Genomic DNA, 20,000 nt, shown 5'->3' with positions numbered 1-20,000 from the left:
TGCTTAAATCAAAATTTCTTTACACATCATTCAGGAACAGATATAACATCAGAAAAAATACACTCCGTTTAAAAACACAAACCGTTCATGGCGAAAAAATTTCTATGTACACCAATCCAAACCACCGCAGCACATCTCCCTCTCTTCGATTCTGTTAGGTGACTCAGCTTCACCACGATAAATAAACAGACAAGAGAATTCAGCCAGCGACGAACAACTGTATAACAAGAGCCCGGCCCGGCATCGAAGCCACCACATCACAACTAGTGATCAGCTCTGCCACACATACGCCTCAACTTCTTTCACATACAGACTCATCCTATTGTGTACTCAAGAACTGGTATAAATGCTCACGTGTTACTGACTCTTTCTATCTGCTGTAATATCTCACATACACATACATGTAATTGTGAAATTTTTTCGCCATGAACGGTTTGTGTTTTTAAACGGAGTGTATTTTTTCTGATGTTATATCTGTTCCTGAATGATGTGTAAAGAAATTTTGATTTAAGCATCTTAATGAATTCTTTATACTGAAATATATATTGAAGAAGATAAATATGTTCTTTTGAATTTATACGTTTTTGCGTCGTAACTCCTTTATTATTATTATATATATATATATATATATATATATATATATATATATATTGTAGTGAAACTACCTATCGCCATTAGATACAAAACTACTATCACCATTACATACAAACTATCTTCTCATTTAAATATAAACAAGCGCGGGCGTCACGTGACTGATTATTATTTGAAGCGGCAAATTCTTCGAACCTTTCCCGCCAGAACGCAAACTGACCAATCACAGCCCTTAATAAGGTCACGTGATAGTATTTTTCTACTACGGTCTTGTGAGCCTACCATCAACTATAAAATGCTTTAATTCAGCGGCAAATTCGTCTCGGTTCAGTTTCTCTATAGAGACTGTTCCGTGTACCACACGACAGCAGCAGCAGCAGTTCCAGCGACTCCATCAACAGCTTCGTCCAACGATGACCACCAACGCCGTCACCACCAACAACACGAGTCTACGACTACTACCAAGCAGCCTTTTCGCCACCAACATCTCCAACCATAGTCAACACGACTTTCTATGTACACCAATCCAAACCACCGCAGCACATCTCCCTCTCTTCGATTCTGTTAGGTGACTCAGCTTCACCACGATAAATAAACAGACAAGAGAATTCAGCCAGCGACGAACAACTGTATAACAAGAGCCCGGCCCGGCATCGAAGCCACCACATCACAACTAGTGATCAGCTCTGCCACACATACGCCTCAACTTCTTTCACATACAGACTCATCCTATTGTGTACTCAAGAACTGGTATAAATGCTCACGTGTTACTGACTCTTTCTATCTGCTGTAATATCTCACATACACATACATGTATCACTCACATACACTCTTTTCTTTGTACGACGGCCTGTCTTTTATTATGTTTTTATATGTCGCATTCACACTCACACACAGACATACATCTTTAACGCCATAATAAATATCTCTGTTATTCATTTCATACGGTTGCCTTCTATCGTCTCTTCATTACTGGTATTTACGAATTCACTAATGTTATCGTAGTATAACATTATTTGTATATCATCATTGATATATTATTTTGTGTTTGACCGTGTGACGCGTATAAAATAAAAAAAGTCCTCTGTTTTTCCATTCGTCACCATTTCTCCTTTTTGAGTTCGCACGGTCGTTCTTACAAACTGGTGACCCCGACGTGATTCGATTCATACAGTCCTTCTAATATGAATCCGACGTGATTCGTCCATACAGCCTTATGTGATTGTTCACATAGCTTTCCCAAAAATGGTGACTTAATGCCAGTAATAGACCAACCGTCCTATCAGTCTTTTTCACTACAATATATATATATATATATATATATTTATTTATATATTTATTTATTTATTTATGTATGTATGTATATATATATATATATATATATATATATATATATATATATATATATATATATATATATATATATATATATATATATATATATATATGTAATAGTTTTTCACCTTAGAGGATTTTAATTCAGCCCACCACATCAGCGAAATACCACTAGTCCCACAGCCGTGATACGTACATTCGATGGTCAGAATTTGGTGATTTACCAAAATACTTTCCAGTTCTGACCCTCCCATTTTTCATTGGGGCATTTAAAGATAGCAGAGTATCATCTGAAGATTTGATTGCTTTTCCAAGAGGGTTGGACAACCACATAAAGACTTCCTTTTTAATTCTACCTTAGTTTATGTTGTTGATTACAGTGGTGTTGCTTAGTCCATAACTGAGTGAATTTGTATGTGTGTGTGTGTGTGTATAAAACAGGAGCAAATTAACAGTGAAGCACCTCCACGTATTTTTGACAAGTAAGTCTACTCCAAGATTTCCAAGTAATTTAACAGTCTAGATCGACATACAATATCGACATACAGTCGTTCACGGGAGTCGGGTATCCTGCAAATCCCTGTAAGTATCAAAGGAATAACTGGTACAGTTTACGCGGTGTAATTTATAATATATAAGAATAAAACGAATGAATATTTCAGGGAATCACTACAAGTTTTTCCGATTATATTTATTCGAAATGCGAATGCGATTACGTAATTTAATAGGTAACATTATGGAAGTTCGTATTTCCACAAACTACCATTTCTTCTGATAATTCACTGTCGAATTTTCACTGTGATACATCTGTTTGGATGGATGGATTATTGTATATAAACATGTGTGCATTTAGAGACACACACGCACACAGAGAAACATACTCACAGAAATGGATACATTCTATCATTAGTGGGTGGATATTTCTGATTATGAAAATTCGAACCATCAGCCTAAATCATATCGTGACAGCCTTCGAAATACACTAACATAAATGCATACGCATACTCAAATAATCTTCAAACTAATAAGGAAAATAATTACAGAATCAGCAAAGTTTACCAGATATTGGCACATAGTTTTCGGTCTTTGTATGCGTGTGTGTGTATATATATATATATATATATATATATATATATATATATATATATACACACACACACACACACACACACACACACACACACACACACACACACACACACACACACACACACGCATATATATATATATATATATATATACACACACACATATATATATATACACGCACACGTACACAAGGTGGGTGGGTGCTGAAAAATTCCAGGCTTTGCGTAAAAGAAAATAGAGGAGGATCAGTTAACTATGATTCTATCCAACATATTCCCCTCTCAGAGTGACACATTTATTGCAGTCGTCTTGCAGTGTTTCTAAGCCCTGTAAAAGAAGTCAAAGGTTGAGCCTCCAATCAAGCTTTTCGCAATACCCTTAAAGTTAGGAACTTTGCAGCACTCCGTTCTTTCCACTCTTCTTTCTTCCGCTCTCCCTCTCTCACATTTCCTGGCCTTCCCTTCATTCTCACCCTCCCTACTCCTTCAATTCACTCTGTCCCTTTTCTTTTTTTTTCTCGTCCTTCCCTAATTATTCTATCCCTCTGCCTCTACCTCTCTCCTCTCCTTCCTCATGACCGGTGTTCGGCCAAGCCTGACATTTCTTTCTTGGTTCGACTATCATCCGTGCAACATCTATATTCCTTCCCATGCCTGTCATCTCTTATGTCCCTGCCGTAAGGCTTCACTTCCTCACACGCCAGTTTAATTTAAAGTGTTCTTAGCTTACATTTTCTTTGGGGCTGGCCAGATTGGAGCAGCCTCGAGTATAACCAGCCGAAATTGCAAAGATAATCTGGAACTCGACTGACGAAAGAAAGCTCCGAATGACCCGTCCTTGTTTTTTCTTGTCCCTTTTTGAATCATCTAACTGTCTGGATGTCTTGTTGCCTGTTGCGTTCTTGTCCTATTTTTTGTATACTTATATATATATATATATATATATATATATATATATATATATATATATATATATATATATATATATATATATAAGCATAATTATTTCTAAATCTCTCAAGCAGAGATATTAAGTAATAGTACTTTCAAGTAAAGACTGTTTGTCACCATAATGTGGCAGTCCTGGATGGGACGAATGTTACTGCTGTTTAACCCCAAGAAATGTCGTTTCTAGCTAGCTATACGACACAATATCGTTTAGCCATCTGGAACTAAACAACTGCGACATTCATCCCCTCCAGGACAGCCACATTATGTTGACAAATAGTCTTTACTTTATATATATATATATATATATATATATATATATATATATATATATATATATACAGCTGCCATCGCTTATACCTGCTTATACAGTAAGAGGAAGAGAGAGAGAGAGAGAGAGAGAGAGAGAGAGAGAGAGAGAGAGAGAGAGAGAGCGATTACTGGGATGACAGAAAGGTTGAATATTTGCTTTAAGAGGAGAGAACCGTTTCTAGGTTTATATATATATTTTCATCTTGAGATGTCTTTTTTCTATGAGTGAAAAAGCATATCATGATTCCATATTTCCATAATCCATTTATTAGATATTCCTGTAGTTGTAGAAAGCGCCGTTTCGCCCTTATGTTATACTCGTTAGTATAACATAACTTGGCTGGATCACTGCTGGTAAAGTTCAAGAGGGATGATGTCCTAGGAAAAGCTCTGGGACTCGATGAGGACCAGCTAGCCAACCTGTTTCAAAAAAAAAAAAAAATTGGAGGCTGGGGTACCTGGATAACTACCAGAAATCCCTGACCTGGTAGTGCTGTAGGAGCGCTTTACCTATTTGTGATAAACCGTCTAGACATGGAGTGTCTGTGTCACCGGCATGCCCAAGGTGTGGGAAGGATGATGGAACCGTTCAACACGCCCTTGTGCAGTGTCCGGAGATTTCGGGCTTGATAGTTTACGCGAAACACATTTAGGAAGAGTACAGCTATCAGCTGAGTGGATGATTAAGATTGTACCTCCTCCCGGACTGTCAAAGGAAGGTGAGGCATGTTTGTTATGCACAGTTGCAGTTTTGAAAGAGTGCATGTGGAAAACGAGGATGAAAGGAGTCGCGACGGGGACCTTCATCTCCGGCCCTGGTTTGCTGTACTATTTCAGATATCATCTGAAGAGCAAGACAGGGCTGGAGAAGGGACGCCTGTTGCGAAGCGTATACGGGAAAAGATGGAAAGATGTGGTGAGGAAGTTGGGTATGAATGACCCAGCTTAAATACATAGTAAGTTCGTACGGTGTAGTCGATGGACTTTCCGGCCAAAATATGTAATAATTCATTGTAATTAACACTCATCACAAATATATATCATTCTATATCTTTAACTGCATAAACTAAATGAACACATGAACATTATTTGTTTGTAACGTCCTCTGCTGTCCCCTTTATGTTAGATCAATTGATCATAATATAGAATTTATCACTAGCTGGTGATTAACATACGCTGAGGACGGGTAACCACCCAGAATCTCCAGTCTATGTGTATCACGTAAAGCTAGGGATGGGAGCGATGACCTCACTCCTCGCTAATATGTGTGTCGTTAGCCAGCTGGAAGAGATGTCTTCCTGGGGCTATAAACGTCAGTAGCACTGGGACGCCACACTTGGTTGGCAATTATGTATATGTATGTATGTATGTATGTTATTTCGTTATGTTATCGTGTGAATACATTGGAAGTAGTCCTCGCTTAAGTATTTCGATGATATATTTTTCAGAGTTTATAGTTCCAACACATTCGATCAGCTCAGAAAGACCATTGCTGGTGACAGCTCTCCATACCATTACAGAGACACCGCTATGTTTCACAGTTGGTTGGAGTCATTTCAAATCAAATTCTTGAAGATAATGCAAATCTGGATTCATCTGAGAAAATCACTCTATGCCAAAATGAACTGGATTTTTCTGACATCTCCTTAGCCCATTTCTTTCTTTTCATGATATTAATTGGTTGAAGGAGAGGTTTTCTTCTAGTTGCTCGTCCATACTCCCCAAGCTTATGCACATATGTAACACACGTTCTTGGACTAACTTCTAGCTGTTTTGCAATGTCAGAAGCCTTCGAACGGGGTCGTTTTCCACAATTCTCTTCAAACAGCGATGCTTCCTTTCCGAGGGCCCAGGTCGGCCGGGACGAGAATCTGTTGATCCTTTTCTCTGGCTTCTGAATTGCACTATAATTCTATTAACAGTAACAAGAGAAATTTAAAGATTTTCGGTAATTTTTCGCTGGCTAAGACCAGCCTCAAATTGCCCAACAATACAACCTCTTTGAAAATCTGACAGTTCTGCTGATTCTTTTGTGCGTGGCATGGTTACTCTTCGCAAATGTTTAATATAATGGCACATGGAATGAAAAAGAACAATTACATTGTAAATTCTACACCGCTGAAAACATATTAAGACACTTAGATCAGAAATTTTGAAAATTAAAGGTGTCTATTTACTTTCTGCATGTCTGTGTATATATATGTATATATACATACATACATACGTACATACATACATACATATATATATATATATATATATATATATATATATATATATATATGTATATGTATATATATATATATGTATATATATAATAATAATAATAATAATAATACAAATAATATGTGAGTATATGCATATATACGTACGTACATGCATGTACAAACCTACATCTACATGTATATATATAGATGCATATCTGGGTACAGGACGTCACAAAAAAACGTGGACAAAATGAAAAACAGAACATAAACAGAGCACAGAAAACAAACAGGCCACATAGAGAATATTTCCTTCATCAGCTGCCCCTATTCTAAACTAAGCGTTTCGAAGAATTAGGGCAGGACGTATGGTTAGAAGAGTTCTTCTCGCGGAAACAAATTAAATTAAATTAAATTTGTAATGCGGAGGAATAGTGACAAACAAAACACGACAGGATGCGTGGCGCTCGATCATATAATATAAATAATATAGAGATATATGTACATATATGTACATACCTACATAGGTACGTACATATATGTTTGGATATATGCATATATTTATATAATATTTATATTATTATATATATATACATATATGCACTCAGTTCATTAGATTGCAACAATTCTTTACTAAAAACTTAGTGACAATCCTCTCAAAATTGAAACACGCAATAACAAGACCACACTGTTTGCCTACGAACTACGAATGTTGGCACAAGGCCTAAAAAGAACATGACCGGAGAAGGAAAAAAAAAGAAAGAAAATATGAGAGAAAGGAAAGAAAGAGAAAGAAGAAATAAGCTGAATGTAACACGCCCCTCCTCAGTATTTGTTTATATAGCTTCAGCTAGATCAACTGACCTCTGGTCACTCCGTGCAGATACAAGTCAAAACAAAGAAATAAAAGTATTCGTACAGAGTTTAACAGTGATGTGTTTTTTGTTTTTGTCTTTGTGTTGTTTTTCACCGTAGAAAACAAAAATTAAAATTAAAAACAAAATAAAATAAAAGCGGGGAAAGGAAGAGACGAAGGTAGAGAGTGGAAAGTAAATACGAAAGAAAGGGTGAGAAAGGAAATGAGAAAAGGAGGAAGAAAGATATGAAAGAAAGAAGGTATGTAGTAAACGAAAGATAAATCTGAAAACGTACTAGAAAAATATATAGAATACGGTAAGCATTGTTCCCATTCGACAAAGGCTAGTCTTTCATTCATCTGTTGTTTCTAAACTGCGAGCCATCCCCTGACGTTCTCTCATTCTGTTTTACTCTCTCTCTCCCTCTCAACCCCCTCATTCTCTTTCTCTTTCTCTCCCTCCCTCCCTCTCCTCTCTTCCCCTCTCTTTCCACCCTCTTTTCCCCACGTTCACTCTCTTCCACACTTTCGATTTCCTCACTTTTTCTTTTCTTGGTATGTGTAGGTGAGTTAGGTGTGTTACGCGGATACAGTATATTGTATACACACTATAAAATACTAGATTTGTGCTTGCTTTTTTCGATTTAGTTCGTTGCACGAAGATTTTGGATATACGCACGCATAAATAAGTACGCGCGCGCGTACGAGTATGCATGCATGCATGCTTATATGTATGTATGTATGTATGGTGTGTGTGTGTGTGTGTGTAAAGATGAATATTTCTGTTTTTGGCACTAGGCCAGAAATTTTGAGGAGGGACATAGTTCATTGGCACCTATTTTATCGACCGCGGTGATGTGAACTGCAAATTAATCTTGGTGGGAGCTGAACGCAGTAGATAAAGAACGAGCAGAAATACTGCAAAGCATTTGTTTCAATGTTCTGGCGATTTTGCCGGCTCGTGGATATTTTTTGAGCAAAATATAGTGGAGGTTCCAATAATTGTGAAAATAATTCTATATAACTGAAAAAACTTTAAATATATAAATACTGGTTTTACGTATTAAAGTACATTCATAGATATACACATACATTCATACATACACATATATATTCATATATTTACCTCCAGACATGAAATCGTGTTTCTGTGAGAATGATCCCTGTATTACAGGGAGACAGAAGGAGAGAATGAGAGAGAGAGAGTGAAGGAGAGAGGGGGAAGAGAGAAGGGGAGAGGGAATGGGAGAGAAGAAGAAGAGAGAGAGAAGATAAAGGGGGAGAGAGAAAGTTTAACGTCTAATGGTCTGTTATTGTCACGTAGATGTAGTAATAGCTTAGCGATACACCACATGTTAAAGCAGGCAGGATGTTAATGTGTCTTGGTCCCTGCTGTGTGGTGTTTGATGCAGATCTATATGTATGATGAGTCTACTGCGTCATTGAATTGCAGAAAATGAAGGCATTAACCTCTCAGGGCAGCTTGCATACGACGGCCCGGTCTAGAATGAAATGTAAATATTATTGGAATTATTGGGGTCAGTTGGTAGAAATACACCAAAGTGCATATCTTCTATATCAGTATGAAATATCTACCTTTCTATTAGTGGACACAGTAGGCTGTTGGATTATATGCTATCTTTCATGGAGAAAGAGTTGGCAGTTGTGAGCTCTGGGTGACTAAAGTAGGGTACTGTCGAGAATATTTCATTTGATGTTGGGTAAGGCTACTGTGGTCTCGAAATTTCTAGATGAAGCGGGACAAAAGGGTGGAGTTTTCCCAATTAGATAAAAGAAAGGTAACCTGGGATAATGTTCTGTTTAGCCTAGATGTTTCTACCAATATAGACAGGAACTTCCTGCCTTTAGGAAACATTTACCTAGAACGCATAGATACCATAAACTTTTCAATTCTCATAATATTAAGGTCGGTTATCCGTGTTTAGATAACATTGCTTTTATTATCGAATGCTATAATACACACGAGCATGCATCCACAGACTCTCCATTCTACACTCCCACCTGCGACTGTCGAAATCCTACCAACTGTCCACTAGAAGATTCCTGCTACTCAAAAGCCATGGGTTTGCATCACTGATGGTGCTACAAAATACTATAGGGGCATGCCAACAAACGACTCAGAAGGGAGATACTGCATATGCATTCCTTCAGATGCAGAGACAAGATACGGTTATTAGGCAATTGATTACAATGGAGATGAGACAGAAATGAAAAAAATATGTAGTTCAGTCTTATTGGCTGGAATGGGGAAAAACTGGGAAAGGATGTGTGATTATGAGTAGTGGCTGGGGCGAAACAGAAAATTAAAAAAAAGAAAGGTCTACTTACAATGATATTAAATAAAGTATAAGTCTTTCGATAAGAATAAAACATTTGTCAATATGAAGAAAATAAAACAAGGCACAAAAACGAAGATTTTTGTAATCATATATGTATATAGTACATTGTGAGTCTCATTATAACATATTGGTATTACGTTCATAACTTTGCATTACCTTCTAAGTATCATATAATGTAGCAAATGAATTTGATAGAATCCACATCTCAAGCTAATTATAATATTGAGACGACAAAGGAAACTGCATGTGGTTGCTTCATCAAACCTACCTCGATCCATAGCCGATCGTCTTTAAAGAAATTGATACATTAGATAATACACTATGCATGATCATAGCTTGAATATGTTTGATCATGAATCTGCTCAATTAACGATAGCTTAGAAATAAACAGCAATGTGATTACGAACAACAACATCATCATCATTAATCGCAATCCTCCTCCTCCTCATCATTATCAACATCATCATCAACAACAACGACAACAACAACTCTTCCATAACGTATAAAACATATATGTAGAGCCTTGGACAAAATTTTCTGTAGCATTTAGTTGCAGCCTTTTACGTTCTGAGTTCAAACCCTGCTAAAGTTGACTAAATATGTCATCCTTTCGAGGCAGTCAAGAAAATACCGGTCAAGTATTGGGGTCATTTTATTAGACTGTACCTTAGTCCCAAATTCATGGCTTTGTAACAATGTTAGAAATAAATTCTCTTCCAAGGAATTCTCGCACTCACTGAAACGCTCATTTAAACAATTGAAAGAATAAAGTCATAGAAAAATGAAGCGTGTCTTAACCTATATATGAGGATATAATACAGGAATCTGAGTCAACATGGTAAATTTAGATACGAGACGAACTACAATGACAACAACATTCTATGCTCTACTGTTTCTTACAGCGATGTTATGATAAATGCACTGAATAGATTGCATTTCAAAGTAAAATCTTATTTTTACCTGTTCATTCAGCTTATACATGAGAAGAATTTCTTTTGAAATGTATTTAAAAACTGACTTAGTATTTTCTCCCGTATTATGGAATGCTTTTCAAATTGGAGTATATTCTCACCCATATGTCAGTCAAGAAACAAAAGATGTTTGAGAGTGGGAGAACTCTTCTTTCCGTCTGTCTGTCTGTCTGACCTCTCTCTCTCTCTCTCTCTCTCTCTCTCTCTCTCTCTCTCTCTCTCTCTCTCTTGTTTCATTGCCATACGTATGCATGCAATTAGATGTCTGTGCAGTGAAGTTTAGATTCTTAGCGCTGTGTGTTCTTTTATAGCAATAGTGAGCTCGAATCTGAAAAACATTCAAAGATATAGGGAAATGAATATCTCTCCGATACTGCCAACTACAGGCCTGTCACCCTTGCATGCAATATATCAAAGGTGATGAAGTATGTTTTTCGAGCAACCCGGTCTACTAGAGATCTGCTTTACATGTAATATATTAGTAGATAGCCGCTCTTGAAAGCTTCAAAGAAGGCAAAGTTAATATTCTTACCATAAGTAAAACTTTCCATTGGTTTAGGTGCGAGGACGTCCAGTAAATATTGCTCGTTTAATGGGTTCCACTTATCGTTCAGCTCTTAAAACTGACATTTTCTGTAAGACTATTTTATTACAGCGTTTACAGCAAAGCACTCTCTAACCGACTCTGTATTATCAACTCTGCTGTGTCTCGTGACCCACTCATGTTCTTCCAACTCGTCCTTATACAAACCACCTCCTCGTGATCATTTCCATTCACATATACTCTTCTGCACGTTACATAACTCTTCGATTACTTTTCCTTTACAAGCGTCAGCCACGCAAAATATGCATATCTTATGCTAAACATACATCCCTTTCATGACCTGAGGCATTGAAAAATTCTCCAATGAAGGTAGGCCCCTTCCAGTACCATTCAACACCACATATACGCAATCATTATACCCATCGATAAGGCTATATTGTTTTTACTCTTAAAAACACGCTACTAAAACCTTCCCACAAGCATTTTAGAAAATAGGCATCTCATTGAAGAACAAACCATCAATCTCTAACACGTTACAGCTATTAACACTGATGTATTGTATTCTCTGTCTACCTCTTCTACTGCTACTAATTTCTTTTACTTTTCTGAAGTAGCAATCTGTGTACTACGAGAAGCACATACTTTTCCTGCTCCCGTTATTGTTGCTTTGTCTCACACCAAACTACTTTACCAAACTTTGTTTTCTAGAATGGTTTCCCTGCCTACATTTTTCCTACGTGCGAAATTTACATAAACAGAGTAAATTAAAGCGAAGAAGCATTAAGATATAAATATTATAATAGCGTAAGACGCTATTAGTCAAATGTAATCTAAATTTCATGATAACGGATACAATAAAACAGACTATTTTGGCAAATACGTTGAGAAACAAACTTGAGCACACTTTTAAACATGCATGTAAATGATAGACGTTGATACTCGGCCCAGTTGATATCCTACAAACTAATAATTGCTCGTTGCCAGATATTCTCAAGTATTCCCTCTCTGGGTGAATGCACTAGAACAAACGCATTTGTGTTTTTATTTTCAGATTTTCCGCATTAAGATTTGTTGGAGTGATCGTCAACTGAGTAAATTTTCGTTTTAAATCGTCGGTGTCTCCCCCTTTCTCTTCCTTTTCCCTCTGACTCACTCCCCTTCTTTCTCTCTCATACGTACAAACACAAACACATACATATTTGTATATGTATGTATATAAGTACGAACGTATATATATATATATATATATATATATATATATATATATATATATATATATATATAAAGTGTAGTATATTGCCACTTAAGTGTGGCTGACCCCTAGGGGTGGATGTTACTGTTGCTTTTAGCCCCAGGAGGACATCTCCTCCAGCTGGCTTATCGACACACGACTGTGTCCTGTTTGCCAAGGGAAGTTATCCCTCTCACCATGATCTGTAGCACGAACGGATCCGGATTTCAGGGTTATTTCCCTTCGTCGATATCAGTAACATCCACCCCTAGGGGTCAGCCACACTTAAGTGGCAATATACTACACTTTATCGTGCAGTTACTGTTAATACTTCATTTAGAGAATTAACATTGCTTATATATATATATATATTTAAGAATTTAAGGATTGGAGAAAACGCATGTTATAATTGCATACTTTATTCCTACATATGTTTCAAAGGATTACAACCTGTGTGATCCACAGGGATCTTTGATATTAAAATTGTAACCTTCTCATCAGGGAAAGCATGGGAATCATCTTAAACGTAAGACATTGATCGCTACAACGAGGGCGTAGAATTTTTGAGCAGAACAGTCACAGGAGAGGAAACGAGGGTCTATCATTCTAAGGCAGGATTCAAAAGACAGAGTATGGAGTGGAAACATCGTAGCTCGCCAGCGACGAAGAAATTCAATACTCAGTCTTCCGCGAGAAAGGTGGTGCTAATCCTTTGGGGGGGGGGGTCTCAAAAGGGCCTATATTGGAAGACTATCTGGAAAAGGGATGTACAACCAGCAGTGCATGATACAATGCTTTGCTGGCCAACAAACTGAAGCCAGCAATTCGCACCAAACGCCGAAGCCTTATTGTCGAAAAAAATTTTGCATGACAATGCACGCCCACACACGCCGCCCAGACTATTGAAACCATTAACTAAGTAGGTTTTGAGATGCTGGAACACCCTGCCTACAGCCAAGATCGCGTCCCTTCCGACTATCATATCTTTGCACCACTCAAAGATGGTTTACGAGGTTGTCGATTTCCTATAGATGAAGATGTGAAGAAAACAGTGCATAAATGGTTGCACGACCAATCGAAAACCTTCTTCTTGGAGGAAATACGCAAGCTTGTGGACCGCTAGACCAAGTGCATTGAAAAGGAAGGAGACTATACAGAAAAATGACGTGCTTGTTTATCCCTGCTTTTGAGTAAATACATTGAAGTGCCGGCAAAATCGCCAGAACGTTGAAGCAAATGCCTTGCAGTATTTCTGCTCGTTCTTTACCTTCTGAGTTCAACTCCCACCAAGATTAATTTGCAGTTCACATCACCGCGGTCGATAAAATAGGTGCCAATGAACTATGTCCCTCCTCAAAATTTCTGGCCTAGTGCCTAAAACAGAACTATTTATCTTTACACACACACACACACACACACACACACACACACACACACACACACACATACACACACACACACACCATACATACATACATACATACATACATACATACATACATACAAACATACATATACAGATATACAAATACATACATAATCTGCACGCAGGTGAATTACGCAAAAGATCGCAGCATATTTTACATCCATTAAGCTGCCAAATGACACTCGGGGTGTGAATGAGATTTTGAGTTTGGAGACGCGCGGGTTATACCTCCCGCGCGAATAAATTGATCTTACGAGACAACTTAAAGAATCAGTGAGTTTACCACCCCAGAGACTGGGGAACCCTTTAGGGTTTGTTTGTTTGTCTTTTCTCTGTGCATACATGTTTGTATTTATTTATGTATGGTGAGAGATACGTTGATGATTACTGTTCTTTAGTATCTGCTAGACAGATCGTATAAGTTGTAAAGTATAAAATGTACGACTGAAAGCATGAAAAAGGGGAAAAAGAAAAAGAAATATGGTAAAAAATAACCCCAAAGGGTGGAAGTGGTGGGTGTGTGAGTTGTTGCTGTGGTTGTGGTGGTGGTGGTGGAGAACATTCTAGAAATTTTGTTTTAGCTTCAATATTCAAAACAGATGATATAGCACACATGTTTCTGATAAACCTCTCCAGAACTTCTTATAATAACAAATTATATAGCAAAATAAGTTTTCGGTAAAGACCTCTTATAGTGGTTATTATTATTATTAGAAAGGATTATTATTGTTATTATTATTATTATTATTATTATTATTATAATTATTATTATTATTATTATTATTGCTTCTTTCACCATCACCATCAAATTATAATCTTTATTATTGTTGTTGTTATTGTTTATTTATACATCTTTAAATTTGCCTTTTTTTCTTCTTGTTTTGTAAACTGGTTGCGTGAATATAGTTAAAAGAGAAAGAAGGGGAGGGGGAGAGAAATAAAGAAAACAACCGAATCATTTCTAACCTCATAGAAATAGTTTACTTTTCTGTTATTTAGTTTCTCTCATCTTTCTCTTCATTCCAAAAACGTTTCTTCAACACCGTTTAGCTCGGGGAGAGATTTTTCTTCAATGAACAAGTTAAGTTCGTTTTTTAAGCGTGGGAACAGTATGCAACATGATAACCCTGTTCTGGTTGTTATTACTATTGTTGTTGTTGTTATTTTGCCGTCGTCATCCCCTGTGCTTTTGCTTTTCTCCTGTTCCTCCTGAAGTATTTTCTGAAGTTGTTATTGGATGTTTACCATAAACATTGCAGTGAATGGAAGCTCTCCTGAATGTCACAATGTATTTGTCTGGATTTTATAAAATATATTTACTTATTTAGTTATGTTTCGAAATATAAGCCGCTTCAGGTGAATGGCACTGATAATGTTGATTATCTGGAAAAGCTGAGATATCTACAGAAAATATTAGGGTAACTGAAAGTAGATGACATCAGTGAAACCAAGGTTGATAAATCACTGAATTCCATTTCCTAGTGTTTGGCAGCAAGTTTTGTGCTTTGTTTAATGATTGCAGTACAGGTGGAAACAATATTATTTCGCATAAGTGAGAGCGATCTGTTTGGTACTCGGAGAACAGCATCAATGTCCGAGGTGCAGTGCTGAATTTAGGCATAGTCTACAGATTAGGGCCTCACAATCAACCAGAGCCTCAAATAATCAGAACGCATTTACATTTTCAATGTTTTTGAAATCTGGCATAATTTTTTATCAGGGCACCGACTAAGTCTAAACCCAAGACTGCCTAGGTTCAAATGTTTTTGTCATTGTATTGTTGTTTAGCTTTGTTTGAACAGAACTATGATCACTCGCATTCCTGCCATTGTCTTTAAAGAAGAAACGTTGGGCAGTATGGTGCTGTCCTGTACGTATGAAAAACTGAGATCGTCATCATCACAGGTTTGCTTGATCAAGACTGACCTCGTACTAAATGGGAACAGCAACAACATCATGATAATAATTGTATATAATGTAGGCACAATGTCAGCAATTTTGATGGGAGAGGGTTTGTGCATGCGATGGTTCGGCTACAAAGAGCACTAACTTGCAAATTGAGCGATCAAGCTTGATATGCTATACAGACTGGAATCCGATTACTGGGAACTGAATGCATCGCTTCCGACGCGCCAAGTATACTGAGTGGGCTAGAAAACTAATGAAGAGGGAATTGACAGGAACGATCGTCAACAACTGAAAATGTCTATGAGATTAGAATCGATAATGTTTAGTAAGGAAATAGTGATTGAGAAATCTAAAATTGAGAGTAGAGTAGATCTTTGACAGATTGGGAGAGCTAGCAGTTTGGGTGGCATAGGTAGCACTTTGTATGTTGTGACAAAGGCATCTTTGTCTTTATTAAATTCGTCCTAATAGCATGTTTCTGTGTGGCTATAATTAGCGATTCGGTTTCACGTTTGATAATATAGTCTCGGATTCCCTGAGTATTGGAAGAAAACAGGGTAGTCACGGTTTTAATACTTTGAACACGGTTCCCAGAGAGCTAAGCAACAACATGCACTATAGAAAGTTAAAGAAGTGATTTTTAAATTCTCAATCGCAGAATAATGCTAATAATATAGACTGAACAGGATAAACTATCCCTATTTTGCAGAGAAAAGTGTAGGTGGCTAGCTGTGGACCCGAACTCACATCCCCGTGATTACATGTCACGATGCTTTGACACGTTTGTCGTAATTTGAAATTAACATGCACTATACTTTAATACTATCATTAAAGCATTATGTCACATTTCAATTACTACAGCACTCCATCGGTTACGACGACGAGGGTTCCAGTTGATCCAATCAACGGAACAGCCTATTCGTAAAATTAACGTGCAAGTGGCTGAGCACTCCACAGACACATGTATCGATAACGTTTTTCTCGGGAAGATTCAGCGTGACACAGAGTGTGACAAGGCTAACCCACTTGAAATACAGGTAAAACAGAAACAGGAAGAAAGAGTGAGAGAAAGTTGTGGTGAAAGAATACAGCAGGGTTCGCCACCACCTCCTGCCGGAGCCTCGTGGAGCTTTAAGTGTGGTTCAGCAAAAGAGGCCGATAGAATAAGTGCCAGGCTTAGCAAAAAATTAAATACTGCATGGCCGCAGTTTAATGATTGAAACTAGTAAAAGATATATATATATATATATATATATATATATATATATATATATATATATATATATACACACACACATACATGCATAAATACATACATACATACATACATACACATATATGCACGCACACACAGATATTTGTGTGAGTTAGCATGTGCGTATGTCTATCCACAAAGTCCCACATTTGCTGTGAATGAAATTGTATATCAATCATTGATTCCCTGAATGTAAATGAAGTGATCTGGCTTCAACTGGAATTCGAAACCGAGTCAGAGGCGTTGCTTACTGAAAGCTTACATCTACAGTGTTATCGCTGTTAAGTTTGTTACGATGATATAATGTTTATTTAGTTTCTCCGTATTTGTCTGATTTTGTTACACTTTCCTCCTCTCCCGTCTCTCACTATATTTTTTCCACCCCTAAGTTGCATTCATTCTTTTCTTTTATAAGTTCTTATTTATTTATTTATTATCTTGTTTCTCTATTTTCTATATATGTTTATTTAGTTAGTTATTTACACAATTTGTCTCATCTCTCTTTCTCGCCTTTGTATTTCGTCAAAGTTTATATGTCTTTTTTATTTATCTATTGATTTATTTCAACATAGTATATAATTCAAACTGCCGTAGCTTGCTTGAAAAGTTAGACGGCGGCAAACAATATAGCGACCTGATCCCCTTCAAACAGTTTGTCTAACCACAGCTGACAGGTGTTCAAACCAAATGCTTTCACCTAACACCTGCCTATCGCCTTCAACCTGATAACTTGAGCAGACTACCTTCACGGCTCTTAACAGCAATGATAACAACAACTCCGGGCTATTACCACTATTTCACCTCCTCCCCCACCATTACACACACACACACACACACACACACTAACTAATGCCGCTGTCGTCGCTGCTGTGAGCACAACAGCAACAACTACAACGACGATGACGTTGATGACAATAATAACAAAAACAAGGACAACAAAAATTCATAATAGCATTAGCAGCTATAACAAACAAAACTTCGACTGCAGTAGCAATAACAGCAACAAAACTAACAATGGTTACAGTGGTAATAGCAGCAGCAGCGACAACAACAACAACAACGTCTCATCGATCGGGACTTATTTTACAGTTGTGTGGCAATGTCTCCTACCAACACGCTGTGCCAGATGGAAGCACTCAGTTCTTACCAAGAGAACAAATCATAGAGTTTCAATGAACATATTGAGACATAAAGACAGCATGGACCACACCCATCACTCCACCTTATGTTGATACCACACCCATAACTATATTCTACGCTGAGACCACACCCATCGCTATACTACGGCGTAACATTATAAGAAATGTTTAAATATAGTATACTATAGAAACATTTGTCTAAGGGAAGCTTCTACAAGGTCGCCCGACATACTTATAATTGCAGCTAGTTTCCCTCAAATCATATCCTATTGTGTATGAACACATTGGAAAGAACACATTGGATAATATAGTATTTAGGCAGTGTTCCAGCATGGCCTTGGTATGAAAGGAAAGACATAGAAAAAACATAAGGATCCCTGCAAGAATGTATTTTATGTTAGGTCTGCTCAATCAGCGCTGAAGTAACGCGACTCAATGAATGAGCCTCATGGTGATCACTTGATTTGTTAAAATCAGCGGACCCAAACTACTTCAAATTTTACTGAAGACTATTTGGACATGTGAGAGGCGCATATATAATACCCCAGACTATTGCGTTTATATGATGATGATGATGATGACAACGACGACGACGATGATGATAATGAGGAGGATGATAAGGATGAGGATGATGATGATGAGAACAACAACAACTGTTTCTCGTCCGTACGTGTACTAAAATTCATCAAGCTCGTATACAATTACTGAAATTTGAAGAGACTAGAGATGATCTGGATCGGCAAAATTGAATAAGGTAACGACAAAAGATGAGGTACTTTAATAAGGAAAGGAAATATTTAACGCTTGTAACAAAATCTTTCTCTGAAAAGCCTTTCTTTTGAGATCTTTGTTCGAAACATTTTAAAATAGTACTCCACTTACAAATACATTATTGTAACTAATTTGTAAAAGATTTTACCACGTCAATTTAACGCAGTTCTCAAACTTCAAAGTACCTGCAACCATTAGAAGAATTGCTTCTATTCCTCAGTGTAATTGAATTTGACTAAACCAAAGTAACATCAACATCAACGCATCACTATTATATTATATTCAACAACTTGTTCCCAGTTTCTAATAATAACGTGTGTAGTGAGAAATGGCTGGATGAAGTCTGAAAACTATAGCAATACAAATCCTTCACTCAGGTTAAAATACTTACAGTGGAAAATTTCATTACACTACAGCCGATGGTAGAATCATAATACAGATTCTTCATAAAATAACTACAACATTTGAAACCTAAAATAAAGGAAAAGCAAAATGAGTCATACAGAATTGATTTTGTTAACAAAACAGACAATATGTAAAATTGATATTTCTCAACAAATTGATCTCCATTCTCAAATCAACACATACAGAGTGATTCAAATGTCCGTTTAGCATTTGACAAGAAATTTGACAAGACAGTCAGTCGGCCGCTGACACTCGTTGACGCTGCATCGAAGAGGCCAGGGAACAGAAGAAAGAAGACATGCACTCAACACCAGAGCTGAAGACACCTCCGAAAGGAGGGGCCACGCCACGTCAAAACGGTAGAGGTGTAGGGGCCGAAACCGGACGTGGTTCCTCCTGATGATGTCTTGAGCTAACTGGATCCTATAAAGGAGCTGTTGTCGTAGCAAACCACGAAACATGGTTGAAATTCCTCAGGTTAACAACCGAGGTCTGTTGGGTTGTTTTATATACGTCTCGTAGCCTCGCCACTCTGTCCCTCTTTCAGATTTCCCACCTCCTCAGTACAACTTTCACTTGGTTGACTGTTACGGCTAAGGGATTCGAGATAGGTGGGCTACTATCCTTCTATTCATACTACAAGCCACTCAGACTAT

General features: G+C 37.3%; 1 long non-coding RNA gene across 1 annotated transcript in view; it reads right to left on the bottom strand.

Annotated features, from left to right (window-relative positions):
- The window catches only part of LOC106877314 (uncharacterized), a 41,984-nt gene extending 22,573 nt beyond the window's left edge, over positions 1-19,411 (bottom strand). Inside the window, exon 1 of the long non-coding RNA XR_001410368.3 lies at positions 19,331-19,411. This is a non-coding gene — a long non-coding RNA (uncharacterized LOC106877314). The remainder of the gene's footprint in view (positions 1-19,330) is intronic.
- Positions 19,412-20,000: the final 589 nt, after the last annotated feature.

Source organism: Octopus bimaculoides, chromosome 4 (genome assembly GCF_046866305.1).
Source record: "Octopus bimaculoides isolate indiv1 chromosome 4, ASM4686630v1, whole genome shotgun sequence".
NCBI classification, from domain to species: domain Eukaryota; kingdom Metazoa; phylum Mollusca; class Cephalopoda; order Octopoda; family Octopodidae; genus Octopus; species Octopus bimaculoides.
Note: the sequence above shows the minus strand (reverse complement) of the source record. Positions and strands in the feature narration are given on the sequence as shown.